The following is a 15827-nucleotide window of genomic DNA, read 5'->3' as shown; positions in this document are numbered from 1 at the left end:
AAAGTGGTTGTACCATTTTACAGTCCCACCAACCGTGTGTAAGTGTTCCAATCTCTCCACAACTTCCCCAACATTTCTTGTTTTGTGTTTTTTGGATTAATGCCAGCCTTGTTGGAGTGAGATGAAATGTCATTGTAGTTTTGATCTGCATTTCTCTAATGGCTAACGACCATGAATATTTCCTCATGTATCTGTTAGCTACCTGAATGTCTTCTTTAGTGAGGTGTCTGTTCATATCTTTTGACAATTTTTTAATTGTGTTATTTGTCTTTTTGTAGTTGAATTTTTGCAGTATCATGTAGATTCTAGGGATCAGGCACTGATTGGAAATGTCATACCTAAAAACTTTTCCTCAGTCTGGGTAATCTTTTAACTCTTTTGGTGAAGTCTTTGGATGAGCATAGGTGTTTGATTTTTAGGAGCTCCCAGTTACCTGGTTTTTCTTCTGCATTATTAATAATGTTTCATATACTCTTTATGCCATGTATTAGGGCTCTGAACAGTGTCCCTATTTTTTCTTCCATGATCTTTATCATTTTAGATTTTATATTTAGGTCTCTGATCCATTTTGAGTTTGTTTTTGTGCATGGGGTGAGGTATGGGTCTTGTTTGATTTTTTTTGCAGATGGATATCCAGTTATGCCAGCATCATTTGTTAAAAAAAAAAAAAAAAACTGTCTTTTCCCTATTTAACTGTTTTGGTGCCTTAGTCAAATATCAACTGCCCATATGTGGATGGATTTATGTCTGGATTCTCAAATCTGTTCCATTGGTCTATGAATCTGTTGTTGTAGGAGTACCAGGCTGTTTTGACTACTGTGGCCAAATGTTATAATATGTTCTAAAATCAGGTAGGGTGAGGCCTCCCACTTTATTCTTCTTTTCCAGTAGTGCCTTACTTATCATTAAAAAATGTCATTGGACTCATTAGACATGGATTGGACTGGACAATGGATTGGAGAGAGAGATGATGAGGAGTGAGCTACTTGTATCAGGTGGACACCTGAGACTATGTTGGCATCTCCTGTTTGGAGGGAAGATGGGACGGTTAGAAGCTTACAAAATGGTCACCAAAAAAGAGACTGGAAGGAGGGAGCGGGCTGTCTCATTGTGTAGTAAGGCGGATATTATAAGTTTATATGTGAGAGACTGACTTGATTTGTAAACTTTCACTTAAAGCACAATACAAATTATTTTTAAAAAGTTGGAATTTGGCTCGGAATTGCATTAAATCTATAGATTGCCTTTGGTAGAATAGACATTTTTATAATGTTAAGTCTTCCTATCCATGAGCAACGTATGTTTTTCCACATAGGTAGGTCTCTTTTGGTTTCTTGCAGTAGTGTCTTCTAGTTTTCTATGTTTAGGTATTTTACATCTCTGGTAAGATGTATTCCTAAGTATTTTATCTTCTTTGGGGCTATTGTAAATGGTATTGATTTGGTGATTTCCTCTTCGATGTTCTTTTTCTTGGTGTAGAGGAATCCAACTGATTTTTGTATGTTTGTCTTGTATCCCGATACTCTGCTGAACTCTTCTATTAGTTTCAGTAGTTTTCTGGAGGATTCCTTAGGGTTTTCTGTGTATAAGATCATGTCATCTGCAAATAGAGATACTTTTACTTTTTCCTTGCCAATCTGGATGCCCTTTATGTCTTTATTTAGCCTAATTGCTACGGGTAGGACCTCCAGCACAGTGTTCAATAAGAGTGGTGATAAAGGGCATCCTTGTCTGGTTCCCTATCTCAAGGGGAATACTTTCAGGCTCTCTCCATTTAGGATGATGTTGGCTATCGGTTTTGTATCAATGCCCTTTATTATGTTGAGGAATTTTCCTTGTATTCCTATTTTGCTGAGAGTTTTTGTCATGAATGGTGTTGAACTTTGTCAAATGCCTTTTCTGCATCAATTGATGAAATCATGTGATTCTTGTCTTTTGTTTTATTTATATGATGGATTACATTAATGGTTTTTCTAATGTTGAAACATTCCTGTATACGTGGTATGAATCCCACTTGGTCATGGTGAATTATTTTTTTTTTATATGTTGTTGAACTCTATTGGCTAGAGTTTTGTTGAGGATTTTGGCATCTAAGTTCATGAGGGATATAGGTCTGTAATTTTTTGTGTGTGTGTGATGTCTTTATGTGGTTTTGGTATCAGGGATACGGTGGCTTCATAGAATGAGTTTGGGAGTATTCTGTCCTTTTCTGTTCCCTGAAATACCTGTAGTAGTAGTGGTGTTATCCCTTCTCTGAAAGTTTGGTAGAACTCTTCAGTGAAACTGTCCGGGCCAGAGCTTTTTTTTTTTTGGGGGGGGGGGCAGTTTTTTGATTACCCTTTTCGCTTCGTCTTTTGTTATGGCTCTATTTAGTTGTACTACCTCTGTTTGTGTTAGTTTAAGTAGGTAATGTGTTTCTAGGAATTCATCCATTTCTTCTAGGTTTTCAAATTGTTAGAGTACAATTTTTCAGAGTAATCTGATATGACTCTTTTAATTTCAGTTGGGTGTGTTGTAATATCGCCCATCTCATTTCTTATTCGGGTTATTTGCTTCCTCTCCTGTTTTTCTTTTGTCAGTTTGGCCAGTAGTTTATCAATTTTGTTGATTTTTTTCAAAAAAACTAGCTTTTGGTCTTATTAATTCTTTCAATTGTTTTTCTGTTTTCTATTTCATTTAGTTCTGCTCTAATTTTTATTATTTGTTTTCTTCTAGTGTCTGTGAGTTTTTTTTTTTTGTTGCTCTGTTTCTATTTCTTCAAGTTGTAGAGATAATTCTTTCATTTTGGCCATTTTTTCTTTTTGTATGTGTGCATTTATTGATATAAATTGGCCTCTGAGCACCGCTTTTGCTGTGTCCCAAGGGTTCTGTTAGGAAGTGTTTTCATCTTATTGGATTCTATGAATTTCTTTATTCCATCCTTATTTTTTTTTTTAATGTCTTCTATAATCCAATCTTTTTTGAGCAGGGTATTGTTTAGTTAGTGTTTGATTTCTTTTTCCTGCTTTTCCTGTTATTGAGTTCCACTTTTATGGCCTTCTGGTCAGAGAAAATGCTTTGTAATATTTCAGTGTTTTGGATTCTGCTAAGGCTTGCTTTATGACCTAATATGTGGTCTATTCTAGAGAATGTTCCATGTGCACTAGAAAAGAAAGTTTAGTTGGTTGCTGTTGGGTGGAGTGTTCTGTATATGTCTATGAGGTCATGTTAGTTGATTGTGGCATTTAGATCTTCCGTGTCTTTACTGAGCTTCTTTCTGGATACCCTGTTCTTCAGCGAAAGTGGTGTGTTGAAGTATCCCAGTATTATTGTGGAGCTATCTATCTCACTATTCAATGCTGATAGAGTTTGTTTTATGTATCTTGCAGCCCTGTCATTGGGTGTGTAAATATTTAATATGGTTATAGCTTCTTGGTGTATTGTCTCTTTAATCATTATATAGTGTCCTTCCTTATCTTTTCTGATGGATTTAACTTTAAAGCCTATTTTGTCAGAAATTAATATTGCTACTCCTGCTCTTTTTTGCTTATTGTTTGCTTGATATATTTTTTTCCATCCTTTGAGTTTTAGTTTGTGTCTCTAAGTCTAAGGTGTGTCTCTTGTAGGCAGCATATAGACAGATCGTGTTTCTTTATCCAGTCTGAGACTCTCTGACTCTTTATTGGTGCATTTAGTCCATTTACATTCAGAGTAATTATGGATAGGTGTGAATTTAGTGCTATCATTTTGATGTCTTTTTTTGTGTATTGACAGTTTCTTTTTCTCACTTGATTTTATGTGCTGAGTAGATTTTCTTTATATATTGTCCTTTCCTCATATCTGTTGTTGTTGATTTTGTTTCTGCTGAGTCTCTATTTTTTTTTTTTTAATGAGTAGGGTAGCTTGTCTCCTTTGTGGTTACCTTATTATTTACCCCTATTTTTCTAAATTTAAATGTAACTTTTATTTCTTTGTATTGCCGTATTTTCCACTCCATATGGAAGGTGTATGATAACATTTCTTACTCCCTCTTTATTATTCTAATGTTGTCTTCTTTTCTATGATAACATTGCTGTTACCCTGTTTTGAGGGTTTTTTTTTTTTAATAATCTTGCTTTGTTTTTTTGGATTTCCCTATCTGGGTTGACTTCTGGTTGCTCTGCCCAGTGTTCTAGTCTTGGGTTGATACCTGATATTATCAATTTTCTAGCCAAAGAACTCCCTTTAGTGTTTCTTGTAGTTTTGCATTGGTGTTTATGAATTCTCTGAACTTCTGTTTACCTGGAAATGTCTTAATTTCACCTTTATATTTGAGAGACATTTTTGCTGGATATATGACTCTTGGCTGGCAATTTTTTCCTTCAACTTTTTATATGTCATCCCATTGCCTTCTTGCCTGTGTGGTTTCTGCCTAGTAGTCCAAGCTTATTCTTATTGGCTCTCCTTTCTAGGTGACTTTTCCTTTATCCCTAGCTGCTCTTAAAATTCTTTCTTTATCTTTGGTTTTGGCAAGTTCAAGTATAATCTGTCTTGGAGACTTTCTTTTGACATCTGCCTCATGTTCAGTTAGATGAGTATCTTGGATAGATATCTTCTCCTCTTTCATGATATCAAGGAAGTTTTCTGCTAAAAAATCTTCAACAATTTTCTCTGTATTTTGTGTTATCCCTCCCTGTTCTGATACTCCAATCATTCGTAGGTTATTTCCCTTGATACAGTCTGCCATGATTCTTAAGCTTTCTTCATTTTTTAAAAATTCTTTTATCTGATTTTTCTTCAAACATATGAGTGCCAAGTGCTTTATCTTCAAGTTCAGAAATTCTGCCTTCCATTTGCTCAAATCTGCTTCTCTGGCTTTCTATTGAGTTGTCTATTTCTTTATTTTTATTGTTAATTTTCTGAATTTCTGATTGCTGTCTGTCTATGGATTTTTCCAGCTTATGAAATTTTTCATTATGTTCCTGAATAATCTTTTTAATTTTTTCAATTGCTTTATCTGTATGTTCCTTGGCTTGTTCTGCACATTGCCTTATTTCCTTCTTGATGTCTTGAAAGGTTCTGCATATTAATGTTTTGTTTTCTGCCTCTGGTAATTCCAGGAATGCAGAAGATCCCTTGATTCTTTGTTTTGAGAGTTTGTTGAGGTAATTATGGTCTGTTTCTTTATGTGACATGAAATTGACTGTTTTTTTTGAGCCATCTATAAGTTATTGCATTAGTTTATTTTATGTTTGCTTACTGTGTCATAGCTTCTTGCTTTGTTTTGTTTTGATATGCCCAGATGGTTGCTTGAGTGAGCTAACTTGATTATTTTCACTTTTGGAGCTCAGATGTCCTCTCACCAGATGGTTAGAGCTGTTATCAGGTAGATCAGTCTAGGAGTGCATTCAGTTTTCTTGTATGAATTCGGCTCAGGTGTCTAGGTAGCTGATCATCAAGTGTGTGGTGCAGGCTGTGTCCCACACCCTTAGAGGGGCAGGGGTGATTGGTGCAGGTACCTGTATCTGGTTGTAGCAGATGGTCATACTCTGAACAAGGCAGGGGGCTGAGAATCATCCCCCAAGTGTCTCTGAGGAAAGTGTGCCCCTATTCCCTAGAGTGTACAGTTGGGTGGGTTCTTCAGACAGACCACGGGCACCCAATATTTTTGGTTGGAAGGACTGAGAAGTACCAGTTATCCTCGGACCCCTTTTGTGGGTGGCTGGGTGACCTGAGTGGAGCCATCTGTCTTTAGGCCCCTGATATGGGTAGGTGAGGACCCTGTTTAATAGGCAAAGCAATGTCAAACATCAAACACCCACCTCTCCACCACGCAGCTGAAATAGTTAGTGTTTGCCAACAGGGGCCTATTCTCCTGAAATAGGCCCAGACAGGTCCATGCAGAGGGGAAAGGTTGTCAAAGTCCACAGACCGTTTATGTCTGATCAGGAGCTGCTTCTGTCCTGAGCTTCCCCAGTTAATGGAGCTGGTAAATTATGTTTTTCCCCAATTGCAAATTTATTCCTTCTCAAAGCCCATGAGGATAGGTCTAGGCTCTCAACAGGACCTATCTCAGGCCCAGGGAAGTCAGCCACTGAAGCCATCTTGGGAGTAGGGGGGGCGGGGGGGCAGAGTGGGGGGTGCAGTGAAATATATGCAGGTAATTAGCTTTTGCTGAGAGCGCCATTCTTCTCTGGTTCCAGAGGTCTGAGTAGGCTGTATGGCTGGCTGCTTCTCCCTGAGGAAACTGTGGCCGAACACTAGTACCAACCCGCCACTGCAGCTCCTGGGAATGGGGCCTAAGGGCTCCCCATGATTCAGGTCTGGTAACTCCTCTCCACTTCTGAACCATCTCTTCCTCCCCCTGCCCCTCAGTTCTTTTTCTAAGCTTGCCTTTGATACTCAGGGCTCCTAGCTTGTCATAAATATACTTGTTTCACTTGTTTTTTTCAGGTGTTTGTTGTAAAGAGAGCTCGCTGGAAGCGCCTGTCTATTCTGCCACCTTGGCTCTGCCTCTGGAAATAGCATCTTTTGATTTCTTGATTGCTGCTGCTATGGTATTGATTGTGGATCCAAGTAAAATGAAATCCTTGACAACTTCAATCTTTTCTCTGTTTATCGTGGTTTGGCTTATTGGTCCAGTTGTGAGGATTTTTGTTTTTTTGTGTTGAAGTGTAATCCATAATGAAGGCTGTAGTCTTTGATTTTCCTCAGTAAATGCTTCAAATCCTCTTCACTTTCAGCAAGCAAGGTTGTGTCATCTGCATAATGCAGGCTGTAATGAGTCTTCCTCCAATTCTGATACCTCATTCTTCTTCATACAGTCCAGTTCCTCAGATTATTTGCTCAGCATAGAGATTGAATAGGTATGGTGAAAGGACACAACCCTGACATTCACCTTTCTTCACGGTAAACTACTCAGTCTCCCCATGTTCTGTCTGAACAATTGCCTCTTGATCCATGTACAGATTCCTGATAACACAATTATGTGTTCTGGAATTCCCATTCTTCACAATGTTATCCATAATTTGTTATGATCCACACATATAGTCGAATGCCTTTGCATAGCCAGTAAAACACAAGTAAACATCCTTCTGGTATTCTCTGCTTTCAGCCAGGATCCATCTGACATCAGCAATGATATCCCTGGTTCCACTCCCTCTTCTGAATCTGGCTTGAATTTTTTGCAGTTCTCTGTTGTTATACTGATATTCAAATCTATTAATGTCCCGTTTATCTTACCATTAATAAGGACCAGTTATAAAAATATATAAATGGTCACCTAATGGTATTAAAAATATGATATTCAAGTCAGCTATTATAGGGACATCTTTGGTTTAGGGTCTGTCAAAACCAATATGCCTATTGTTCATAGGAGACACCTGTGATAGCTCACTGGTTTCTAGTCATGCTTGTAGAGCAAGTCAAAATTTCACCCAAGCTCCTGTCAGTATTAATTATATAAAATACATATGGGTTGGGACGGGTGTATATCATCACCATTATCATCAGCAGCAGCACTTTTTTTGCATTATCACTAAATCAGTTAAAATTTGTGTTAACTGGGTTAAAAAAAAAAAAAACCTGAGTTCAAACTTGTATAATAATTACAGGTGCATGAACCTCTTCTAGAATAAATAAACAGTTGACCTAATTAGACAACATCTGGTTTAATTCATGCTCCAGAAATAATCACGACAAATGGGATTACTGTTATTGGTGAAATGGTTGGGTTATATCCTTGGAACTGGGCTTGAACTCTATCCTAGTTGATTGACAATCCACAAGTTCCATTGACTTAAAATATGGGGATATTTCTCATTTATAATACCTCTTGGGTGTGAGTCAAGTGCAAATCTGCTCTGTATTATCATCTTTCCTATTTCATTTCTGGTTAGCGGCTCTTATGTTAGTCACTATCATGGCAAATGCATAGGAATATGGATGGAACCAGGTAAATGGCACTTAATTCTTCTGTTTGAATGCGGAATCTTTCACTTCACTCATATTCCATTTGCCCAGCAAGTCATATGGCAAATCCTGATGTGGAAGAGATGAGAAATACCCCGCTACTCAGGATGCACCAAGGATAACCCTTTCCCTTGTTTCTAGGTATAGTGAATTAATCATATACTTCATATACCATTAGGTCTGTATTTGGCTTCCATATCATGTTCCTATATTAGTCATGGAATTGACTCGAAGGCACTGGGTTGGGATATTAGTCAGAATTTTACTACAATAATGATGCATAAAAGACAACCACAAAATCTTAGTGACATGTAATAAAAAGTATTTCATGCAACTCTACAGATCAGCTAGGTTTTGAGTTCAGGTTGTTTCCATGCATCTCTTAATTTCCTTGGACAAGTTGAAGGGGCGGCAGACACTTGAGGCAAGTTCATCTCATGGTAGGACTTCAAGCTTTCAGAGGAGAAGTCTCTTACAGACTAGGCTGGGAAACACCACACTCACACTCATATCCACATTGCATTAACCAAGTAACATGGCCAAGACTAGTGTCAATGGGTCAGGAAATATACTCCTCCCATGGAGACAGTGTAGGTCTGTGTGGGGGGGGGCAAGCAGGGGAATAATGTCAATATTTGGTGACTAATAATCTAATCTACACAAGTTGCATTCACTCATCCAAGAAATACTTTCTGGACACAAATATTTTTTTCAGATACCAAAGCAGGATGTCAAAGTATATGCATTCTAGTTGTTGTTAGCTGCCATCAAGTTGGTTCCGAGTTACGGTGACTTTATGCATAATAAAATGAAGGATTGCCATGTCCTGTAACATCTTCATGATCTTTGGTATTTTGAGTCCATTGTTGCAGCTATTGGGTTATTCCGTCTCACTGAGGGTTTCCCCCATTTTGGTTGGCTCTCTACTTTACCAAACATGGTACCTTTTCCTAGCAATTGGTTTTTCCTGATGACATGTCCAAAGTCAGCAATTTGAAGTCTCACCAGCTGTCATGGATTGAATCGTGTCCCCCCCAAAATATCTGTCAACTTGCCTAGGTCATGATTCCCTTGTCCGATTCTATGATTGCCTATCATTTTACGATCTGATGTGGTTTCGCTAAGTGTTGTACACCCTATCACTATGATGTAATAAAATGTATTAGCAGAAGTTATGTTGATGAAATCTATAAGATCAGGTAGTGTCTTAAGTGGATCTCTTTTGAGATACAAAAAAGAGAAGTGAGAAGAGAGACATGGGGGCCTCATACCACCAAGAAAGGAGTGCTGGAGCAGAGCATGTCCTTTGGATCTGAGATTCCTGCACTGAGATGCTCCCAGACCAAGGGAAGATTGATGACAAGGGCATTTCTCCAGAGCAGACAGAGAGAGAAAGCCTTCCCCTGGAGCCGACAACCTGAATTTGGACTTGTAGCCTACTAGACAGTGACAGAATAAATTTTTCTTTGTTAAAGCCATCCTCCTGTGGTATTTCTGATATAGCAGCATTAGATGACTAAAACACCGTCCTAATTTCTAAGGTACATTTTGGTTGTATTTCTTCTAAGACTGCATGAGTAAACATTCATTCTATTGGGAGTCTATGGTATAGTCAATATTCTTCATCAACACTGGAGTTTGCATGCATCAATTCTTTTTCTAGTAGTAGACAGAAATAGATACACATAATTACATATATAGTTAGATGGTGCCTTGCTCTCTGAAGAAAAATTAAAAAAGTAGGGTAAAGGACAAGATAGTAACTGGTTCAGGGATGAAGTCTCTCTATCATTTCTAGAAGCAAACTGCTCAAAGCAAATGAACTGGCTAAAGCCCTAAAATAAGAGATGAGTTAGTATCCAAAGAAGAAACCTCAGCAAAATATAGCTGTAATACAATGAAAGAGCCCAGTGATGTAATAGGAATTGAGGAGCACACAACAATGGAGGCCAGGTGGAGTTGGGCCTTGAGTTTAATTTTAAAAGCTTTCCATTCAACTCAGGTTTTTGTAAAATTGAATAGAACCTTAATAAAATCTAACATACTTTAAATGGATTATTCCATGTGCTTTATGGTACAAAGATGGGCACAGTAAGACAATTTAGGTAGATATTACAAAAGTACAGGTGAGTAAGTATGATGACTTGAACCATCAAGTATGGAAAATAGCAAAAGTAGCAAAATCCTGAAGACAATGAGCAAATGCTGAACAATGCATTCTTTGAGAGAACAGTGGAGTCAGGGATGCTACTAAAGCTTTGGTTGAATAAAGGCATCATTTATTGATAGGATGAAGACTGAGCAGGAAAATATCTTGGAGAACCTAATCAACCTTTCAACTTCAAATACGTCAACTTTGAATACTTAACATATATCCTCATGGAGAGATTAACTTGGAAGTTGATATTCAACCATAGATTTCAGGGAAGAGATTCTATTTGGAGATATAAATTTGGTAGTTGTAAACATAGAGATAGAAATTAAACAATGACATAAACGATTTAGTCAAATGAGAAGTCTGTTTATTTAAATAAGGACACAGCACTGTTCATTTATTACAAAATGTCAGGTATCTGGTAGGGGCTGTTACTTATTTTTTAGTACTACTCTAGCTACTATTGGGCCTTTACATACCTACGTAAGTTTTAGAATTAGTTTGTCATTTTCTTTACAAATTTTGTTGTGATTTTTATTAGATTTGCGTAGAATATATAAACAGTATTGATGGAATTTAGTCTTCTTAACCATTAACTTTCTATATCTCAAGAATTATTGAGACCTACCTTCATGTCAATATTATAATTTTATCCGTGAAATCCTTGAGTGGATATGTGTGTTCATGAGTGTAGGAGTGTGTGTATGCATGTGTGTGTTCATATACATGCGTGTAAGTCTGTTCACAGATATACATTAACAAAATATAATCAATAAAATACCAAAAAAACACTGAATAGAAAATACCTAAACTAGAAAGCTACTGAACCATTAAAATCCAAAGCAAATCACTGTCATATAATTTTTATGTTACTTTTATCAAAATAGCAAGAAACTTGCAATTCTTATACTTTGTAATATATTACAGACACAGGGCATAGTGAGGGTAAGGAGTTTCCAGGGGCAATCTCTAAGTTCAGCCTTTCCCTATCCCAAATTTCAAGATGAATAGATGTTGATGAGTCAGCAGAAATGTCTTCCCCCTCTTGTCTGGCTTTCATATTTGTGGTGCCTAAAAGTATTCTGTACCTTGTCTGCTGCACCCTTGGACTTGGACCCTGGGGCATGTGCCCTCCTCTGCCCCCCTTTTGCGATGCTTCTGTTTAGACAATGGAGAATATAAAATAGAACAAAACCGTGTGATTAATAATAATCATACGAATTCTAGTTGCATGACCAAGAATAAGTTACTTAACCTCTCTGAGCCTCAACTTTGTCATCTGTACAATGGCAGTAACAACAGTAACAGATTCAATAGAAGTAATAGGTTTTGATGTTGTGAGGATTAACTAGTTGCCATCCAACTGATTTCATCTCATGGCAAACCCATACTCTGTAGGGCTTTCAATTGCTGTGACCTTTTGGAGGTAGATCACTAGGTCTTTCTTCTGAGGTGCCTCTGGGCAGACTGAAGCCACAAATATTTTGGTTAACAGCAAAAAAAAAAAAAAAAAAAAAAAAAAAATTTTTTTTTTTTTTAGTGCAACTAGGGACTCCCTGTGAAAGTTAAGTGACTTATTATAAACAAAATGTGTAGAACACTGCTTGGTATATTGTAGTTGCTACTTAATTGTTATCAGAAATTGTTATCAATATATCATGAATATTTACGGCATTATCACTGAAACATTTGATAAAAAGAACAAAAATATAAAGTTGGACAAGCCTCACTTATGCATATTATTTAATACCATAAATCAAATCCCAGAAAATGAATGCTGTCAGTAGATAAAAAAGATACTGTATTTTAAACATATATTTGTAATTACAAAATTCCTAAGATGGCCCTACAATAGGACCAGTACAATAATCCATTCATTAAAAAATATTAAGTAAGTGCATATTGTTTGTCAACTGCTGTTTCAGGTCCCATAGAAACAGAAGTAAACCATCAAACAAATCTCTGCCCATCAGAAACTTACATTCCAATGTAGAAATACACAAAAAATGCATATACAAATAGAGATACAGTAAAATTCAAAGTAATGCTAATGCTTACAAAATGAGCAAGGCATTGAAGTAGAATGTTAATTTATAGGTTAAATTAGTTGGTCAGCAAAGTCCTTTCTTAAGAGTGGTATCTGAGCAGAGATCTGAAAGAAAGGGGAGAGACAACCAACAGGAAAATATGCAAAAAAAAGAAAAAAATGCTAGGAGAGAGAACCAACCCCAGTCCAAAGGCCTGGAGGCAATGAAACAAAACAAGGAGAATGCACAACAGAAATCAAGGGAGAGAGGGGTGCTCTGTAGTGAGGTGAGAGATATGTCCAAAAGACTATCATGGCAGCCTAAAGGACTTGGATTTATTTAAAATCTTTGAAAAGATTTGATCAGAGAGACATGTCACCTGAGTAATGTTTTAAGAACTTCTCCCTGGTTGTTGTCTGATTAGACTCTAGACGGAAAAATTGAAGGTTGGGAGAGCAGTTAGGAGGCCCTTGCAGTGTCTGAGCAAGCTGTAATGGCAGCCAGGCCCAGGGTGTTGGCAAGGGAGTAATTTAGAAGTGGGCAGATATGGAATCTATTCTGAAGATACAACCAACAGAAAGTGTTGTATATAAGATGTTAGAGAAAGAGAGAAGTCAATGATGACTCCAAATTAGAGAAAAACCCTGACATCACATAAGTGGGGGATACACATTTTTGGTAAAAAATAATGCAAATTCCCATAGAACACTAAATACAAACATACTAATTTTTTTTTGATAGTCTAGAAGAGGCAGAAAAAAATCTGTAATATGATAAAATGCATACATAGTTTAAATGGAAAATAAAACACTGTTAATGTTTTCCATCAATGTTACAATCAAACATTAAGGATCAAATACTCAACATTTTTCTTGGAAATTGTAGACCTGGATATCATGGCAAACAACACTGGAACCAAAAATATCTTACCTTTGAAAAGCTAGCAAAAACGAATGGTATTTACGTATGATATAATCAATCTGAAACACTATTAGACTCAACTGAAAAATCATATGAACTAAAAAGAATGCTCAGAAAGTATAATTGGCACCCCATTAATATAGATAAAGTATAACCCTGAAGAGTTACAAATTTTATTTTCTCATAAATAAAAAATGCAACAAAATTTATACATATCCTAAATCTAAATTATCAATTTATATTTAGGAAATGTATTTGGTGATATTTATATAAAACATTTTTTCCTTGAACTCCACTTAAACCAAATGAAACCCATTGTTATTGAGTTGATTCCAACTTACAGCAACCCTATAAGAGAGATGTAACTGCTCAGTAGGATATTCTTGCTGTACTTCTTCCAAGACAGATTTTTTTTCTACTTTTGGCAGTCCACGGTACATTAAATATTCTTCACTAAAACCATTATTCAAAGGCACCAACTCTTCTTTGATCTTCCTTACTCCTTGTCCAGCTTTCACACACATATAAGGCAGTTGAAAACACCATGGCTTGGATCAGGCACTCCGTAGTCCTTAAAGTGACAACTTTGCTTTTTAACACTTTAAGGAAGTCTTCTGCAGCAGATTTGCCTAAAGTAACACGTCATTTGATTTCTTGAATGCTGCTTTGATTGTGACTCCAAGTAAAATGAAATCCTTGACAAGTTCAATATTTTCTCCTTTTATCATGACGTTTCTTAGTGGTCTGGTTGTGAGGATTTCTGTTCTCTTTATGTTGAGGTGTAATCTATAATGAAGGCTGTGGTTTTAGATCTTTATCACTAAGTACTTCAAGTCCTCTTCACTTTCAGTAAGCATCGTCTTGTCATCTGCATATCACAGGTTGTTAATGAGTCTTCCTCTAATCCTGATGCCAAATTCTTCTATACAGTCTGGCTTCTCAGGTTACCTGGTCAGCGTACAGATTGAAGAAGTATGGTGAAAAGATACAAACCTGATGCACATCTTTCTTAACTTTAAACCATGAAGTATCCCCTTGTTCTGTTGGAACGATTGCCTCTTGATCTATGTCCAAGTTTCTCATAAGCAAAATTAAGTGCTCTAAATTCCCATTCTTTGCTATGTTATCCGTATTGGTTATGATCCACACAGTCGAATGTCTTTGCATAGTCAATAAAACACAGGTAAACATCTTTCTGGTATTCTCTGCTTTCACCCAGGATCCATCTGACATCAGCAATGATATCCCTCATTCCATATCCTCTCCTGAATTCATCTTGAACTTCTGGCAGTTCCCTGTCAATACACTGCTACAGCCACTTTTGAATGATCTTCAGCAAAATTTTGCTTGTATGTGATATTAATGATATTGTTCAAGAATTTCTGCATTTGATTGGACCTCCTTTCTTGGGAATAGGCATATATATTGGCTCTCTTCCAGTTGGTTGGCCAGGTAGCTCTCTTCCAAATTTCTTGGCATAGACAAGTGAGCACTTCCAGTGCTGCATTTGTTTGTTGAAACATCTCAATTGGTATTCTATCAGTTCCTGGACCCTTGTTTTTTGCCATTCCTTTCAGCATAGCATGGACTTCTTCCTGCAGTACCATTGGATCTTGATCATATGCTACATCCTGAAATGTTGAACATTGGCCAATTAGTTTTGGTATAATGACTCTGCGTATTCCTTCCATCTTTCTCTCGATGTTTCCTGAGCTGTTCAATATTTTGCCCATAGAATCCTTCGATATTGCAACTTGCAGCTTGAATTTTTCTTCAGTTCTTTTGGCTTGAGAAATACTGAGAGTTTTCTTCTCTTTTGATTTTCTAGCTCCAGATCTTTGCACAGTTCATTATAATATTTTATTTTGTCTTTCAAGCTGCCCTTTGAATCTTCTGTTCAGCTCTTCTACTTCTTAATTTTTTCTATTCCCTTTAGCTACCGGATATTTTAGAGAAAGTTTCGAAGTCTCTTTTGACATCCATTTTGGTCTCTTCTTTCTTTCCTGTCTTTATGATACATATAAACCAAGTCATTGAGTCAATTTTGACAGAGTGGAACTGCCCCATAGGGTTTCCAAGGAGCACCTGGTGGATTCAAACTGCCGACCTTTTGACTGGCAGTCATAGCTCTTAACCACTATGCCACCAGGATAGCACTCCTCAAATCAACATAAAAGTATAAAAATGAGCAAAATATATGTCAGGAGAGTCCAGTAGAAGATAAGAAGGCACAAATATATTCATGGAAATTTATCTAATTTCACTAAAAAATAAATTTAAATTAAAATGGCAGCTGGAATTCATCATTTTTCCAAATGGTTTATCAGCTATTGGAAGACTTAAAAATAGTAATAGAAATGGTCCAAGGGAAAGCAGGTGCCCTCAACCATTGTTGCAAATATGGATTGTGAAACTTTGTGATGATATATTTGCAGTTGTTTTCAATATTTATATTTATGCTAGAAATAATCCAAGTTAGGAATTCATAAAATGCAAATAAACAATTTTACATACTTTTCTTCATTACATTTTATAAGAGGATTTTTTGAATCAAAAAAAAAAAAAAAGGAAAGAATTCCCATGACTGTGAATTTCCATCAGTCAGGCATGAGAACATAATGTCTACTTTGAAAGCATGAGGAAAACTTATGTTCTAACCTAGAAAAGTATCTATCAAATATAGCTAGACAAGAATGCATCAGATGCAGGCAGGGCCAAGATAGTGGAGTAGTCAGATGCTTCTGATAGTCCCTCTTACAACAAAGACCTGAAAAAACAAGTAAATTGATTATATA

Source organism: Loxodonta africana, unplaced genomic scaffold, assembly GCF_030014295.1.
Source record: "Loxodonta africana isolate mLoxAfr1 unplaced genomic scaffold, mLoxAfr1.hap2 scaffold_31, whole genome shotgun sequence".
In the NCBI taxonomy this organism is placed as follows: domain Eukaryota; kingdom Metazoa; phylum Chordata; class Mammalia; order Proboscidea; family Elephantidae; genus Loxodonta; species Loxodonta africana.
Note: the sequence above shows the minus strand (reverse complement) of the source record.